Below are 18,735 nucleotides of genomic sequence, written 5' to 3'. Positions count from 1 at the left end.
GTAAGCTCACTGGGGCAGGGACTGATGGGAATGGGATAGGGACATTAGATTGTAAGCTCACTGGGGCAGGGACTGATGGGAATGGGATAGGGACCTTAGATTGTAAACTCACTGGGGCAGGGGCTGATGGGAATGTGATAGGGACCTTAGATTGTAAGCTCACTGGGGCAGGGACTGATGGGAATGGGATAGGGACATTAGATTGTAAGCTCACTGGGGCAGGGACTGATGGGAATGTGATAGGGACCTTAGATTGTAAGCTCACTGGGGCAGGGGCTGATGGGAATGTGATAGGGACCTTAGATTGTAAGCTCACTGGGGCAGGGGCTGATGGGAATGTGATAGGGACCTTAGATTGTAAGCTCACTGGGGCAGGGGCTGATGGGAATGTGATAGGGACCTTAGATTGTAAGCTCACTGGGCAGGGACTGATGGGAATGTGATAGGGACCTTAGATTGTAAGCTCACTGGGCAGGGACTGATGGGAATGTGATAGGGACCTTAGATTGTAAGCTCACTGGGGCAGGGACTGATGGGAATGTGATAGGGACCTTAGACTGTAAGCTCACTGGGGCAGGGACTGATGGGAATGGGATAGGGACATTAGATTGTAAGCTCACTGGGGCAGGGACTGATGGGAATGGGATAGGGACCTTAGATTGTAAACTCACTGGGGCAGGGGCTGATGGGAATGTGATAGGGACCTTAGATTGTAAGCTCACTGGGGCAGGGACTGATGGGAATGGGATAGGGACATTAGATTGTAAGCTCACTGGGGCAGGGACTGATGGGAATGTGATAGGGACCTTAGATTGTAAGCTCACTGGGGCAGGGGCTGATGGGAATGTGATAGGGACCTTAGATTGTAAGCTCACTGGGGCAGGGGCTGATGGGAATGTGATAGGGACCTTAGATTGTAAGCTCACTGGGCAGGGACTGATGGGAATGTGATAGGGACCTTAGATTGTAAGCTCCACTGGGGCAGGGACTGATGGGAATGTGATAGGGACCTTAGACTGTAAGCTCACTGGGGCAGGGGCTGATGGGAATGGGATAGGGACCTTAGACTGTAAGCTCACTGGGGCAGGGGCTGATGGGAATGGGATAGGGACCTTAGACTGTAAGCTCACTGGGGCAGGGACTGATGGGAATGTGATAGGGACCTTAGATTGTAAGCTCCACTGGGGCAGGGACTGATGGGAATGTGATAGGGACCTTAGACTGTAAGCTCACTGGGGCAGGGGCTGATGGGAATGGGATAGGGACCTTAGACTGTAAGCTCACTGGGGCAGGGGCTGATGGGAATGGGATAGGGACCTTAGACTGTAAGCTCACTGGGGCAGGGGCTGATGGGAACGTGATAGGGACCTTAGATTGTAAGCTCCACTGGGGCAGGGGCTGATGGGAATGGGATAGGGACCTTAGATTGTAAGCTCACTGGGGCAGGGGCTGATGGGAATGGGATAGGGACCTTAGATTGTAAGCTCACTGGGGCAGGGGCTGATGGGAATGGGATAGGGACCTTAGACTGTAAGCTCACTGGGGCAGGGACTGATGGGAATTCTGTATGTAAGTGCTATGGCATATGTTGGCGCTATAGATATAATAAATAATAATAATATGTTGGAGACATTTCGCTCAGTGACGCACACGCCGCACATTAAAAACGCTTTTTTTGTTATTTGTTATTGGGGTCAAGGGCTTTTGGATGTTTTAGTCTAATTTCACATGAAAAAAGCTCGGATTTGGCTCTTTCTTTTCTCTCTCTGTATTTTAAAGCCGCTTCGGAAATAATGAGCGCAATTTGGGCGACTGTGGCTGCGCTCGGCCCCGGGGGCCTTTGGTTTGAATCAGGGTCTATTGTGCCTCATAGGGAATCGCAGCCTCGCATGTAACTCCCAGCCGTAAAGGGGATCTGTACCCCAAACGCTTCTTTTTTTCCCTAATGAAAGAGAATATAGGGGTCATTTATATGGAGCTTCCCAATATACAGACATATTATAATGTCATATGGGGCAGGCCGTTAAAGGGGATACAAACCCAGCCATGATGCTGTCCCACTGTGCCCCCTAGTTTTGCTATAGAAGCTGCCAAAAAACATAATTATAGATGCAAGAAAATTCACCAATGAGAATTCTACTGATAAAAAACGTCATTATAAATGCAGAAGAAGTGACCAATGAGAATGCTGATTCCCAGCACTGTGTCAGGCCCCTTGCTGGTACCTTACATATAGAGATAATTATGGCATTTTCCCCTCATTATATGGCACAGGAATCAGACATGGGGATAAGGGCAGACTTGTTCAGTGCTGGGAAACTGGGTTTAATGCTCCCAACTCCAATTGCAGGAACAGAGAACATGGAGCCGGATTTATACAGATCAGCTGGGATTCTCATTGGGGGATTTTTTCGCATTTTAAAGCAGTCGCTGGCTGTGGAGATTTGGGGAAAAGTTTTATTGTGCAATATTGCTTTAAGAATACAACCCTGATGTTGCTGGACTACAGCTCCCAGCATGCCTCACCCTTCATTATATGTTACATTATTCTGGGATTTGTAGTCCAGCAACAACTGAGTAACGTTTGGTTGAGCCGCGCGGTGCAGCAGGGTTTATATCCCCTTTTATTATGCAAGTATTATATTTAGGGTTTATACCCCACTCCCACTTTGTTCCTGACTCCCTGTCAGATCACCCCTATGATTTGGATACAGTGTAAAGGTCCCCATACACGGGCCGATTGTAGCTGCTGATATCAGTCCCTTAGACCAATTCGGCAGCTAATCGGCCCTTGTATGGGCACTACCGACGGGCCTGCCTGACCGATATCTGGCCTGAAATTGGCCAGATATATCGATCGGGCAGGTTAAAAAAATTTAGTTGGATCGGGGACCTCATCAGGGCCAAACGACCAAATTAGCTTGAAATGGGCCGATAGCACCCACCCGTAGGTGGGGGGTATTGGGAGAAGATCCGCTCGCTTGGCGACATCACCAGATCTGAAGGTGTATGGGGACCTTTAGGGTGAAGACAGACGGGACAATTTGTTGCCGTGATTTTTCAAAAGTCATAGTCGCAGTGACGACCCCCCCTTGTGCATAAATATACAAGTTGCCACAATGGTTAACTGTGTTGCCGCGGCTGGATTTTTAAAGCCCCAGTGCCTAATTGCCCCATCTGCCTTCGCCCTAACAGTGCTGCGCCATTATGGCTGACAATGGCCGGACCAGATTCCCCCCCATCCCCGAGGGAACAGCTGGCCCTGACAGATAAATACGTTTTCCATCAATCAGACTTTCCTTTCCTTTTGCAGGAGGAAAGTGGAACGAGTCACGTGACTGCGTGGAATCCAGCGCCCAAGGTAAGCCAGATATGCTTTTAGAATGTAAGCTCTTCTCCTCCTGTATCAGTATAATGTATGATGTATACACCCTTCCATTGTATAGCGCTAGGGAATATGTCGGTGCTCTATAAATCCACAGGGATCGCTCTTGGTACCCAGGCCAACCCTTACATTGCTCTTTAGTTGCCATGTGTTCTCACTTCTGATTGGCTCCTGCCGCTGACCACTTAGAATTCAGGAGCATCCGAGCTGGGGCTGATTGTTGCAACAGTTAATAAGAAACAACCTGCGTTGCAAATGAGATGCTTTCAAACGATTCTAATGGTGTTCCTTAAATCTGCAGCAGGCCTTTACTTCCCCTTTAAAACCTGCTGGGAGCTGCACTCCACTTCTATGGGGTAACCGGGGGGGGGGCAGATACATACGCTCAGTAACCTAGATAGGGGGATTGTGCATTTTATAAGGGTGGCAGTTTTTTTCCACTGGGGTCCCTGGTAATTAATGTCTGACCCCAGTGTCTGATGTTAATTAAAGGGAATATAAACCCTGCTGCACAGCGCGGCTCAACCAAACTTTACTCAGTTGTTGCTGGACTACAAATCCCAGAATAATGTAACATATAATGATGGGTGAGGCATGCTGGGAGCTGTAGTCCAGCAACATCAGGGTTGGATTCTTAAAGCAATATTGCACAATAAAACTTTCCCCCAAATCCCCACAGCCAGCGACTGCTTTAAAATGCGAAAAATCCTCCAATGAGAATCCCAGCTGATCTGTATAAATCCGGCTCCATGTTCTCTGTTCCTGCAATTGGAGTTGGGAGCATTAAACCCAGTTTCCCAGCACTGAACAAGTCTGCCCTTATCCCCATGTCTGATTCCTGTGCCATATAATGAGGGGAAAATGCCATCATTATCTCTATATGTAAGGTACCAGCAAGGGGCCTGACACAGTGCTGGGAATCAGCATTCTCATTGGTCAGTTCTCCTGCATTTATAATGTAGAAGCCCTATTGGTGAACTTTCGTGCATCTATAATTATGTTTTTTGGCAACTTCTATAGCAAAACTAGTGGGACAGCATCATGGCTGGGTTTATATCTCCTTTAAAACAATATATGGAAGAGTGTTTTGGTTTATCTCCCCTTTAATCCTGGATCCATATCAGAAGGGCCGGGAGCTGCTGCCGGTAATATCCAGCTCTCACACTGGGAACATCTTGTCCTTTATCCAGGAGATTTATTTCAGGCTAATAGGAACCATGGAACATTCCGGGGGCCCCGCGGCAGCGGCGGCGCTGAATAACCATTAGGCTTATGGGCAGAACATTGCGGCTCGAGGGCAAGTTGGAAATGACTCTTCGCTGTCTGTGGGTTCAGCGGCCACTGGGGGGATTCCGTAGTCAGAACCACTTGTTCTTTTCTGTTGTTATGTGTATATAGCCCTGTATCCATTCACACACACACAAATATATATATTATATACATAGTGAACAGTTATATTGGCTGAATAGCCTATTTAACCCTTTTCATACCCTACTTCCATGGGTATGGGTTCCCCTATTGGGCACATATCTTGCTAGGAGTCATGGGGTGCCCTCTGCGGCTGGCGTGCAAAGGGTTAAAGCTCTGTTCCTGCACCTCGGGTCCCCAGATGTTGAATAACTGGGAGATACTGAGCCGCTGGGTTAAACTTAGTATCCGAATGCCGGCGCTGAGCGCTCCCCGGGGTGCAGTTTGTCCGACATTCAATTAATCCGACTCCTGCTCAGTATCCTCCCTCCCATTTATATGTCGCTCCGTGTGCGTTTCCTGCTCTTCCCCCTGCGCCGGAGCCTCCACGTCTTACAGGGAAATGAGGTTTTTGTGAAATGGGCTGCAAATAAATGCATGTGTGCTGGAGCAGCACCCGCATATTGTACTGCAGAGACTATGCATCAGCCCCTGCCCCAGTGAGCTTACAATCTAAGGTCCCTATCCCATTCCCATCAGTCCCTGCCCCAGTGAGCTTACAATCTAAGGTCCCTATCCCATTCCCATCAGCCCCTGCCCCAGTGAGCTTACAATCTAAGGTCCCTATCCCATTCCCATCAGTCCCTGCCCCAGTGAGCTTACAATCTAAGGTCCCTATCACATTCCCATCAGTCCCTGTCCCAGTGAGCTTACAATCTAAGGTCCCTATCCCATTCCCATCAGTCCCTGCCCCAGTGAGCTTACAATATAAGGTCCCTATCCCATTCCCATCAGCCCCTGCCCCAGTGAGCTTACAATCTAAGGTCCCTATCCCATTCCCATCAGCCCCTGCCCCAGTGAGCTTACAATCTAAGGTCCCTATCCAATTCCCATCAGTCCCTGCCCCAGTGAGCTTACAATCTAAGGTCCCTATCACATTCCCATCAGTCCCCGCCCCAGTGAGCTTACAATCTAAGGTCCCTATCACATTCCCATCAGTTCCTGCCCCAGTGAGCTTACAATCTAAGGTCCCTATCACATTCCCATCAGCCCCTGCCCCAGTGAGCTTACAATCTAAGGTCCCTATCACATTCCCATCAGTCCCTGCCCCAGTGAGCTTACAATCTAAGGTCCCTATCACATTCCCATCAGCCCCTGCCCCAGTGAGCTTACAATCTAAGGTCCCTATCACATTCCCATCAGCCCCTGCCCCAGTGAGCTTACAATCTAAGGTCCCTATCTCATTCCCATCAGTCCCTGCCCCAGTGGAGCTTACAATCTAAGGTCCCTATCACATTCCCATCAGTCCCTGCCCCAGTGAGCTTACAATCTAAGGCCCCTATCACATTCCCATCAGTCCCTGCCCCAGTGAGCTTACAATCTAAGGTCCCTATCCCATTCCCATCAGTCCCTGCCCCAGTGAGCTTACAATCTAAGGTCCCTATCACATTCCCATCAGCCCCTGCCCCAGTGGAGCTTACAGTTTAAGGTCCCTATCCCATTCCCATCAGCCCCTGCCCCAGTGAGCTTACAATCTAATGTCCCTATCCCATTCCCATCAGTCCCTGCCCCAGTGAGCTTACAATCTAAGGTCCCTATCACATTCTCACATACTAAAGCCAGGAGCCTATTATCCCACCTGTATGTATTTGCAGGAACCCAGTGATGCCAGCAAGGGCACTGGTTGCAATGAGTACGTATTTATCCACCCCCCAGGGCCCCCAATCAGGGCCATGTATAGGTCGCTACTTCTTTAACTCCAAAAACCTTTGGGCACGGAGTGGGCACGGCTTTTGGCACTGATTTTACCCAATGACAGGGCTTTTTGCTTGAGCGTGCCAGGACAAAGGGAGCCCAGGCCAGAGATGCTACATGACATTACACTACTGGGCTAATTTGCCATGAAGTGTCCCAGCTAATTGCCTGATATGTTTAATTAATAGCAGACACCTTCTGTCCCTCAAAGCCTCTGCAGCTGCCCCCTGGGGTGATTAAAGATAGTGCGCGAGGCAGTAATTACGGAGCTTGCTCTGGGGGGAAGAGATCAGGGGAACTCGTTATCCTTACAAGTGATAATTACAGATTTGGCCTCTTTCCCCATTAACCCACTAACTGCCTCTGCCCCTGGGACGGCAATGTCTCTTTTGCCCCAACACAGGCCTAACCAAGGCTGGACTACACAGATTTGTAGATTTATAATAATAATAAATTATTTCCAATCATTTTAAAGGGGATGTAAACCCAGCCATGATGCTGTCCCCCTAGTTTTGCTATAGAAGCTGCCAAAAAACATAATTATAGATGCAAGAAAATTCACCAATGAGAATTCTACTGATAAAAAACGTCATTATAAATGCAGAAGAAGTGACCAATGAGAATGCTGATTCCCAGCACTGTGTCAGGCCCCTTGCTGGTACCTTACATATAGAGATAATGATGGCATTTTCCCCTCATTATATGGCACAGGAATCAGACATGGGGATAAGGGCAGACTTGTTCAGTGCTGGGAAACTGGGTTTAATGCTCCCAACTCCAATTGCAGGAACAGAGAACAGGGAGCCGGATTTATACAGATCAGCTGGGATTCTCATTGGGGGATTTTTTGCATTTTAAAGCAGTCGCTGGCTGTGGGGATTTGGGGGAAAGTTTTATTGTGCAATATTGCTTTAAGAATACAGCCCTGATGTTGCTGGACTACAGCTCCCAGCATGCCTCACCCTTCATTATATGTTACATTATTCTGGGATTTGTAGTCCAGCAACAACTGAGTAATGTTTGGTTGAGCCGCGCTGTGCAGCAGGGTTTATATTCCCTTTAAAGGTATCATATAATGAAGAACAAAAATTACATAATTATCTCTATATGTAAGGTACCAGCAAGGGGCCTGACACAGTGCTGGGAATCAGCATTCTCATTGGTCACTTCTTCTGCATTTATAATGAAGTTTTTTATCAGTAGAATTCTCATTGGTGAATTTTCTTGCATCTATAATTATGTTTTTTGGCAGCTTCTATAGCAAAACTAGGGGGCGCCGTGGGACAGCATCATGGCTGGGTTTACTTCCCCTTTGAGCATGCATGTCACAGTTCTGTTCAAAACAATACCAGCTGGCTAAGGATTCTGGGAGACGTAGTGCCATAGGGATTTTGCTTGATCAAAATATAGTTTCCATTTTAAACTTCAGCGTGGGCCCAATTGCCCCCGTCACAAACACACTAACCCTTAGTCAGCGCCACGTGTTCCCCCGGACTGCCCTGCGGCTGCTGAAGAGGAAATGGAATATTATCGGGTTGTTTTGCCGTTAGCAGGGCAGGATCCACCAATCAGCACTTTCCTCCCTGGATACCAGTGAGACTGAATCTTGTCATTGTCACTTAATTAAAGGGGAAGTTAACAGGGGGATATTGGCCCTTCTTGACCCGGTGAGCACATAGTGTGCAATGTCACTCATTGGGGGGCTCGGCACGCAGACGTGGCTCTCGGATAAACCCTCGCTCTGATCTAATGGGTCATTGGCTCTGGGGTAATTGAATTATTCCTTCCGCCTCTCTGTAACCGGAATCTCATTAGCTGTCTGCTTGCAGAAGTCAATTAAACATGGCTATTATTGTTATTAGTATCCTTTATTAATTATCTGTCTAATCAGTTCTGCCAGTCTGGCATTCCACCCACTGTCTGGTTGCTATGCTAAGTGGGACAAATACGAGTTGAAATTCGGTAAAAGAACAAAAAGTCAATGTAAATACCATAAAATTGTAACAATAATTGTAAGGTAAACTAATAATTCCTAACATTTTAATATTATAAATCTGAACAATTTAGGCCATGCCCGATTCACCCCAGCCCTGCCCACTTACATCAAGCCACACCCCAATTAACCATAAGCCTATTGGCCCACTGATACTAGGGTAATATGGAGACAGTAGTTCAAAAAGTAGACAGTAGGGCAAGATGGAGACAGTAGGGCAAGATGGAGACAGTAGGGCAAGATGGAGACAGTAGGGCAAGATGGAGACAGTAGGGCTAGATGGAGACAGTAGGGCAAGATGGAGACAGTAGGGTAAGATGGAGACAGTAGGGCTAGATGGAGACAGTAGGGCAAGATGGAGACAGTAGGGCTAGATGGAGACAGTAGGGCAAGATGGAGACAGTAGGGCTAGATGGAGACAGTAGGGTAAGATGGAGACAGTAGGGCAAGATGGAGACAGTAGGGTAAGATGGAGACAGTAGGGCTAGATGGAGACAGTAGGGCAAGATGGAGACAGTAGGGCTAGATGGAGACAGTAGGGCAAGATGGAGACATTAGGGCTAGATGGAGACAGTAGGGCAAGATGGAGACAGTAGGGCAAGATGGAGACCGTAGGGCAAGATGGAGACAGCAGGACAAGATGGAGACAGTAGGGCAAGATGGAAACAGTAGGGCAAGATGGAGACAATAGGGCAAGATGGAAACAGTAGGACAAGATGGAGACTGTTGGATAAAAAGGAGACAGTAGGGCAAGATGGAGACTGTTGGATAAAAGGAGACAGTTGGGCAAGATGGAGACTGTTGGATAAAAGGAGACAGTAGGGCAAGATGGAGACTGTTGGATAAAAAGGAGACAGTAGGGCAAGATGGAGACAGTTGGATAAAAAGGAGACAGTAGGGCAAGATGGAGACAGTAGGAAACAAATGAGACAGTAGGATAAGATGCAGACAGTAGGGCAAGATGGAGACAGTAGGGCAAGATGGAGACAGTAGGGCAAGATGGAGACAGTAGGGCAAGATGCAGACAGTAGGGCAAGATGGAGACAGTAGGAGAAGATGGAGACAGTAGGGCAAGATGGAGACAGTAGGGCAAGATGGAGACAGTAGGGCAAGATGGAAACAGTAGGGCAAGATGGAGACAGTAGGGCAAGATGGAGACAGTAGGGCAAGATGGAGACAGTAGGGCAAGATGGAGACAGTAGGACAAGATGGAGACAGTAGGGCAAGATGCAGACAGTAGGGCAAGATGGAGACAGTAGGAGAAGATGGAGACAGTAGGGCAAGATGGAGACAGTAGGGCAAGATGGAAACAGTAGGGCAAGATGGAGACAGTAGGGCAAGATGGAGACAGTAGGGCAAGATGGAGACAGTATCACTTTATACCATGCCCTACAGCTACAGGTTGGACAGTTCTGCCTTATCTAATTAATATACAGACACAGTCTAATGAGAGCCCTGATCCTGGGTACCCCATCTAGCAAGCTGCCTCCATGTCAGGGCTGCCAGGGCTAAAGCTTTCATCCCATTGCCTTTTCCTCAATTGAACAGAATCGCAGACACGCCGTGGTGCCTGTGTGGTGCCCGTGGCACACCCGGGTACAGGTGGCAGCATTACGTTCTCTCTGTGTGTATAAATATTCAAGGGGAGCTGTAACATTAAAAAAAAAAAACGCCACTGTGAATTCCAGCCTGACAGTTGGTTCTGCCTTGTGAGTGTCAGTCGGTTAATGAGATCCCTGGCCTATTCCCTTATTATGGAAATTCATGTACCGGAGCTGAGTGAGAGCTTATTGCAATGGGTCGTGTAGGTATGAGAGTGCTGACTTGGTGGGTCTCTGTCTTTTCCCCCTCCCACAAAGTTGTAGAAACCACATCTGCGGGGGGATCTCTGGGCCAAGGTTGGGTGGGAGCCTGGGCGCGGCTGAGTGTGTCCGACTGCTGCTGCTGGCAACGCTTCATACACCAGCCTATGTCAGAGTGTTGCACATCAAACAGCAATGAAACAACAAAGCGGGGAAAAAAATAACATTAGAAAGCAACAAACCACTTGGGACGACACCGTCCTGCCTGGCAGCCACCGAACTGCTCACGCGGCAGATCTCACCGCCATCTGTCCCCGAGGCGCGGCTTTGGGGGCCCAGTCTGCTGCCTCATCAGCTACTCGGGTACTGCTATTTATTTCTGTGCTTTTATATCCCTATCCCTGGAATCTGTTCCTTCAAAAAGTAGGAATAAATACTATTTTTATATTGTGAAATCCAGCTGCAAAACAGTTTCTGCATCATTTGAAATCCTGACAGGGGAGGAGGGACTAAAACACTGATGTTACAAATTGTAACAACTTATCCACAGTTTACAGACAGCATGCAGGAACTACATAACCCACAATGCATTGCACTGGGATGTTCCTTTCCTTATTGACATCACGCGTGCAGCAGGGGATTGTGGGATTGGGAGGAGGCAGGCTGAGGACAGGCGACTATTGTTACATTTATTTGAGTCTCAAAGTAGTCAGCCAATCAGCAGGGGAACAGGGGGTGGGGCTTAGGGAACTGTTCCAAACCAGATTATTACATTAAACATCATGGAAAGGCTGCATCTGTATATTGCAAAGTTGCTTGAAAGTTTACTTTGTTTGTTTGGGCGCAGTTCCCCTTTAATGTTCCATTGTGTCTTGATTTGGGGATAAATGGTGCCGCCGTACCTTCGTCACAATGCCGTATGAATGCCAAGTGATGAGATCTAACGAGCTTTTCATATTCCATCAGCGCCAATTACCCCCAGTCACCAGGAATCTGAATAGAATGGCGTCTGATTGGGTCCAATCAGAACCGACCAGACAGAAGGGAGTGGAGCACCTTTGGCACCAGCTACAAATGCCCATTCTCCCCACCCTACTCCTCATGCTGAGCCCCTCCGGCCACTGCTCCGAGCCCCCATAATGCCCCTGGCCAGGCTGTAATTCTTCCTTTGCCCTTGGATTGTGGGAAATATTAGTTGCCCCTTATGGAGCCCCTGTTACAGGAAGCCGTTGGTGTGGCCCGATGGCCTTGGCAGCTCCAGTAAATCCCTTAATAATAAGCGTGACTGCACGTGCAACGCCAGCGCCGGGGGGGGGGGGGGAAACTGACAGATTCACCGGCTTCGCTTCCCCTTTGTACATCTCATAGGAAGGAAACCACAGTGTATCTGAATATAAACACGTTACGGCGTCCGACAAGCATTCAAAGGGTAATGATATAAAAGTTCATAGATGGTCTAGTAACCCACAGCAACCAATGACATGCCTTGTTTCAAATAGGTGGCTAGCAAATGCTGCTGATTGATTGCTATGGGTTACAAGACCCTGCCCCTCTCATGATATTATTACCCTTTTATCCGACGCAAGAAAACACATATACCAAGTAGTTTATATACTGTAATATAATACTGTAATAAGAAAATATTGTTGGGTAAAGGCAGGACACACGCCAACAGCTGCAGCGTCTCTTTCACCTGCCGTGACTCCTATACAGGCGGAATGTGCTTTGTACAATAATATCAGGTTACTGTGCGCTCACGTGCCCCCCCTCCATACTCTGTATTTGCTGTCAGTGCTATTAAACTCTCCTCAGGGATCTCCGGATTCCTACCCTGTCTGGGGAATGGGATTAATGGCTCCTTTCAGAAAATAAAGCTATAACGTGTCTTGTTATTAGAGAGGGGGGATGCGCTAATGTTCCTTTATAATGAGGGGCAGGAGCCCTGAGCAGACTCCAGGGGAGTTTTAGGGATAGTCCGAGAGGGCAAGCTGTGAGTTAGGCCCCCCTTGGGTTGGCTGGAAAGGCTCAGTTTGAACTAGAATTGGAATGAGATTTGGTCACATTGCCCTCTTAGATACACTGGAAACTCAACTAGAGATCAGTTATGGTAAGATTTGGCCAAATTGCTCTCCTAGATACACTGGAAACCCAACTAGAGGTCAGTTAGGATGAGGTTTGGCCAAATTGCCCTCCTAGATACAGTGGTAACCGAACTAGAGGTCAATAAAGGTTGGTTTGCCCAAATTGTTCTCCTACATACACTGGAAACCCAAGTAGAGGTCAGTTAGGATGAGGTTTGGCCAAATTGCCCTCCTAGATACAGTGGTAACCGAACTAGAGGTCAATAAAGGTTGGTTTGCCCAAATTGTTCTCCTACATACACTGGAAACCCAAGTAGAGGTCAGTTAGGATGAGGTTTGGCCAAATTGCCCTCCTAGATACAGTGGTAACCGAACTAGAGGTCAATAAAGGTTGGTTTGCCCAAATTGTTCTCCTACATACACTGGAAACCCAAGTAGAGGTCAGTTAGGGTGAGATTTGGCCAAACTGCTCTCCTAGATACACTGGAAACCCAACTAGAGGTCAGTTAGGGTGAGATTTGGCCAAAATGCTCTCCTAGATAAACTGAAAGACCCAACTAGAGGTCAGTTAGGGTGAGATTTTGCCCAATTGCCCTCCTAGATACACTGGAAACCCAACTAGAGGTCAATTAGGGTGAGATTTGGCCAAATTGCCCTCCTAGATACACTGTAAACTCAACTAAAGATCAGTTAGGGTAAGATTTGCCCAAATTGCTCTCCTAGATAAACTGAAAGACCCAACTAGAGGTCAGTTAGGGTGAGATTTGGCCCAATTGTTCTCCTAGATACACTGGAAGACACAACTAAAGGTTAATTGGGGTGAGATTTGGCCAAAATGCCCTCCTAGATACACTGGTATCTGAACTAGAGGTCAATAAAGGTTGGTTTTGCCCAAATTGTTCTCCTACATACACTGGAAACCCAAGTAGAGGTCAATTAGGGTGAGATTTCGCCAAACTGCTCTCCTGGATACACCAGAAATCCAATTAGAAGCCAAATAGGGTGAGATTTGGCCAAAATATTCTCCTCGATACACTGGGAACCCAACTAGAGGTAAATTAAGGTTAGATGTGCCCAAATTGTTCTCCTAGCTACACCAGAAACCCGACTAGAGGCCAATTACTGTGAGATTTGGCCAAACTGCTCTGCTAGATACACCAGAAACCCGACTAGAGGCCAATTACTGTGAGATTTGGACAAACTGCTCTGCTAGATACACCAGAAACCCAACTAGAGGTCAGTTAGGGGGAGATTTGGGGTGAACATTTTTTTGCTGACCTAGATATTCCTGGAACTGATGCGGAACGGCTAATACAGCATTGCTTTCCTGCACCTATATCCTTACAATGATCTAAAGGTATTGGGCTAAACCTAGGTTGATCCATCAAGGTGGGGGGCTTGAACTTAGTCCTACTATACCTGCTATTCCCCAGCCCTTGTACCATGACCTTCCGCCTACTATACATAGTACCCAGGGCAGCGGCCCATATTAGGACCCCTTAGAAACCAGGGTGTATTCCTTGGAGGGACACCACACTGACAATAGAAGGAAGGGGCCCCAAACCAGTTCCGTGCCTACAGCCTCGTAGGTCCCTTTCAATTAAAGGCACAATACAGATGTGTTTGGGAGATACGATTGTCAGTATGGGGTGGGTGGGGGGAATTCTTTGCATATTTTAATAACCAGCCCCCTCGTCTTTGCTAAAACAGTTACATGTTCGAGTTGCCCGACTCTGCCAAACAACATGTCGTCCCAGGAACAAGGGCCACAGATTTCTGAATTATTCAAGGAGACAGAGAAATCAGCTTTATCTTTCCCCCTCCCAAGCCAAGCGCAGCTGCGAAAGATTTGGGGCTATTACGGATTCTTTTGATAATAACATCTGGGGAGAGAATTAGCGAGGCCCCCGCGCTCCCCATGCACAAAGAGACAATTATTGCACTTTTTTTTATTGTTTTACCCATTTTAATGGAATTTAGGACTCGCAGAGAAATCTGGCTGCTGACTCCAACCCTGCTTCTGTAAAGAAATACTGCATTTTTCTATGAGCATGACCCCCCCCAGGTCAAAGGCAGACCCCAAGTAGTATCAGTGCTAGGCCTTCAACCCAACAACCACCCCCTCTCCAGGCAACTCAACTCCCCCCCTGCTTTGTCCAAATGGTTCCCTTCTTCCCTACCATCCACAACCCACTGCTTGGCCCCCATGGTGCTCTTACCCTGCCCTGTATATTCCCCTCCAGTTGTACCCCCTGCTGTTGCTGCTGGGGGTCTTAGCCCTGGTGGGTCCCTAAAAGGCAGTGGATAGTGATGTGCGAATCTGTTCCATTTCGCTTCGGCAAAAAATTTGCACATATTTCAAAAGATCAGGGAAATGGCAAAAAATTCGCAAAATGGCGAAAATTCTTTTGTCGCCCGCGGCTATTCTTTTGTCGTGCGGCTATTGTTTCATCACCCGCGGCTATTATTTTGTTGCCCGCGGCTATTGTTTCGTCGCCTGCGGCTATTATTTTGTCGCCTGCGGCTATTATTTTGTCGCGCGGCTATTATTTTGTCGCCCGCGGCTATTGTTTTGTCGCCTGCGGCTATTATTTTGTCACACGGCTATTCTTTTGTCACCCGCGGCTTTTATTTCGTCGCCCGCGGCTATTATTTAGTCCCACGGCTATTATTTTGTCACACGGCTATTCTTTTGTCGCCCGCGGCTTTTATTTCGTCGCCCGCGGCTATTATTTAGTCCCACGGCTATTATTTCGTCGCACGGCTATTCTTTTGTCGCCCGCGGCTATTCTTTTGACACCCGCGACTATTCTTTTTTGACACCCATGACAATTATTGGACGTGCGGTGAATTTTTCCATCGCAAATTTTTTCATCCATTTCGCGAAACGCGGAAATTCGCCGCGAATCCATGCCTGGCGAAACATTTCGCCCATCACTAGCAGCGGAGCCTTGTGCATAATTCAGCTCTGCCCCCATAGAAACGATATAATTCCGTCTGTTTATATTGCCCTTCCGTTCCACCTGCTGAGACTTCTGATCAAGGTCAGGAATTATCCACAGGCACCGAAGTCAATTTACAGTCCGTGGCGCTGAGCTGCTCCGAACCCATTTGCCTGGGAAATGACATCCCATAATAGAACTGAGCTGTAGAGGTAACGTGTCTCTTCATGTAGATTCTGGCAGGAAAGGGAATGATTATAATAGAAGTAATGTTGATTCTCCCCATTAAGAACAGAGGGTTAGACAGATCAGTGCAGGATTTTCAGATACCTGGGGGTCCGACAGGCGTCAGTGACTGCGCTTGGACCCCGATTGCATTCAGACACTTCTATATATTTCACCCCCACACAGTAATGTAACTAGGACCTTCCGGGCCCTGATGCAAGACATGCAACCAGATGTGCAAATTCTCTCTTCCAGAAGATGCAGTGCAGCTTCCGGTGGCCACTAGGGGGCGTGGGTCTGGGTGCAATGAAACTCCCTGCACTCCCAGTAGTTATGCCTATGCCCTCGCCCATTAATATGCCAGGCAGTCCTCCCTCTAGGTTACATGGCTGCCCACTCTTTCCCACCCTGGGGTGCCCAGACAGATACTGACTGAATGCCAGGGGGCCAAGAGGTAAAACCACTCCCTATGTTGTTGGCCATTTGGTCACAGACTCACTGGTCTGTCTGGGGTTCTACTGTAGCCCTGTGAGAGTTGGATAGGAAGCATGTGGAACCATGAGAGAGAGCTGACAGCCCCCTGGGGCCATTCTCCGTCTGCCATCGTGACTCTTGGCACCAACTGGCTGACTGGCAATAGAGCCCCCGGTCACATTCTGCTGGCCATGACAAATTGTGCCTTGAAAATCTTGTCTCTTTCCATAAACATGTTCTTTCTCCCAGACAGTAATTCAGTGAGACAGTGTTAGAGTGTAGCAAGCAGCAGAGCGTCTCCATGCCAAACAGAGAGATCACTGGCCAGCACTGACAATCGCCTGTTTGTGAGGGAAGATGTACAACATGCCTACAAGCTCTGTTATGGAGCATAACCCATATTGTTGCTTTTTCTGAGCAGATGTAGCATTACCATACCAGCATAGCTATTCCCCTGTACTAAGCACAATTCAGCAGGAACAGCCCCCTAAGTTTTCTCATAGCCTGTACAGAGAGATACCATAAAACTATGGCACATAGGGATTCCCCTGTACTGAGCACAATTCAGCAGAAACAGCCCCCTAAGTTTGCTCATAGCCTGTACAGAGAGATACCATAAAACTATGGCACATAGGGATTCCCCTGTACTGAGCACAATTCAGCAGAAACAGCCCCCTAAGTTTGCTCATAGCCTGTACAGAGAGATACCATAAAACTATGGCACATAGGGATTCCCCTGTACTGAGCACAATTCAGCAGAAACAGCCCCCTAAGTTTGCTCATAGCCTGTACAGAGAGATACCATAAAACTATGGCACATAGGGATTCCCCTGTACTAAGCACAATTCAGCAGGAACAGCCCCCTAAGTTTGCTCATAGCCTGTACAGAGAGATACCATAAAACTATGGCACATAGGGATTCCCCTGTACTAAGCACAATTCAGCAGGAACAGCCCCCTAAGTTTGCTCATAGCCTGTACAGAGAGATACCATAAAACTATGGCAGCATAGGGATTCCCCTGTACTAAGCACAATTCAGCAGGAACAGTCCCCTAAGTTTGCTCATAGCCTGTACAGAGAGATACCATAAAACTATGGCACATAGGGATTCCCCTGTACTAAGCACAATTCAGCAGGAACAGCCCCCTAAGTTTGCCCATAGCCTGTACAGAGAGATACCATAAAACTATGGCAGCATAGGGATTCCCCTGTACTAAGCATAAGCTTGCCTCCCAAGCTTGGCCCAGGCTCAGAGTTGTCCCCAGAAGAACCTTTATATCAAATGGCTAATTACTCAAGGTAACGAAGCGGTTAACGTTGTACTAGAGGAGAAACCAGATCTGCTCCTCACTGCGAGCCATTCCCAAAGATTCATCCCATAGGAAAGTATGAAAACCAAGGCCGGGCCTCGACCAGCAGCCCATAAATCTTCATTATCCAGCAGGGATATAAATATACTCCCATTGTAAATGAAAGTCAGATGGAGGGAGCTGTCACTTCACATTACGGCCCTCGGAAAAGTACATGTTGGCTACAAGCAGGCAGCAAGGTCGGCGCTCAGAGCCCGGCCCGGGGCCTCCCTGCTGGGAGGGTTCCATTCTCTGAAGGCCAAAAACTCACTTTCCTCCAACTCCTCCACTGAACTGGGATCTACAACCCCCTGCCCGAGCCAGACTGGGTTAAACGGGATGTTTACCTTTACGTTAACTTTTAGTTTGATGTAGAGAGTCATATTCTGACGCAATTTGCAATTGGTCTTCATTTTTTATTATTTGTAGTTTATTATTTTTATTATCTTAGATTTACAAAACAACACCTCTCAGATGGGAAGGGTAGATTGGCACCCTGAATATATGGCTCCATGCCGCCGCTGCTGCCAAGTATTATAGTATCTCCGGGCGGCACTGGAGACATCTAGCCGTACCCTGGCCGATAAGAGCCGCCAACTTGGCCCCTCCAAATTGAGTTGGCAGCTTATTGGCCTGTGTATGGGGCCCTCGGGAAGGCTTTTATTTTTTGGACAAGTCTGAAAATCGACAGTATTGGCACATTCATGTTTTCCATGTTTCCACAGACCCTGATTTTGGGCAAATATATTTATAAGAAGGGTTCTCGCACCCATACACACTCATAGCAACCGGAGAATAGCGGCAGTCACGCCATAGGTCCTGCCCGAGCAAAATGCATGCACTGATGCCAGGGAATTAAAGGGGATATAGACCCTGCTGCACGGCTCAACCAAACTTTATTGTTGCTGGACTATAAATGCCACAATAATGTAACATATAATGAAGGTTGAGGCATGCTGGGAGCTGTAGTCCAGCAACATCAGGGTTGTATTCTTAAAGCAATATTGCACAATAAAACTTTCCCCCAAATCCCCACAGCCAGCGACTGCTTTAAAATGCAAAAAAATCCCCCAATGAGAATCCCAGCTGATCTGTATAAATCCGGCTCCATGTTCTCTGTTCCTGCAATTGGAGTTGGGAGCATTAAACCCAGTTTCCCAGCACTGAACAAGTCTGCCCTTATCCCCATGTCTGATTCCTGTGCCATATAATGAGGGGAAAATGCCATCATTATCTCTATATGTAAGGTACCAGCAAGGGGCCTGACACAGTGCTGGGAATCAGCATTCTCATTGGTCACTTCTTCTGCATTTATAATGAAG

The 18,735-nt window shown here is 47.7% G+C and overlaps 1 protein-coding gene across 2 annotated transcripts in view; it reads left to right on the top strand.

Annotated features, from left to right (window-relative positions):
- Positions 1-18,735, top strand: part of tspan18 (tetraspanin 18) — a 75,251-nt gene that overhangs the window by 28,924 nt on the left and 27,592 nt on the right. Inside the window, exon 2 of one of the 2 annotated variants that reach the window (NM_001100203.1) lies at positions 3,314-3,361. The exons of the other annotated variant lie outside the window; for it this stretch is intronic. The gene's annotated coding sequence lies outside the window, so the exon portion shown is untranslated. The remainder of the gene's footprint in view (positions 1-3,313; positions 3,362-18,735) is intronic. 2 annotated transcript variants of the gene reach the window in all.

The sequence above is a fragment of the Xenopus tropicalis genome, chromosome 4 (assembly GCF_000004195.4).
Source record: "Xenopus tropicalis strain Nigerian chromosome 4, UCB_Xtro_10.0, whole genome shotgun sequence".
Lineage (NCBI taxonomy): Eukaryota > Metazoa > Chordata > Amphibia > Anura > Pipidae > Xenopus > Xenopus tropicalis.
The sequence above is the reverse complement of the archived record's forward strand: the minus strand, read 5'-3'. Positions and strand labels throughout refer to the sequence as shown.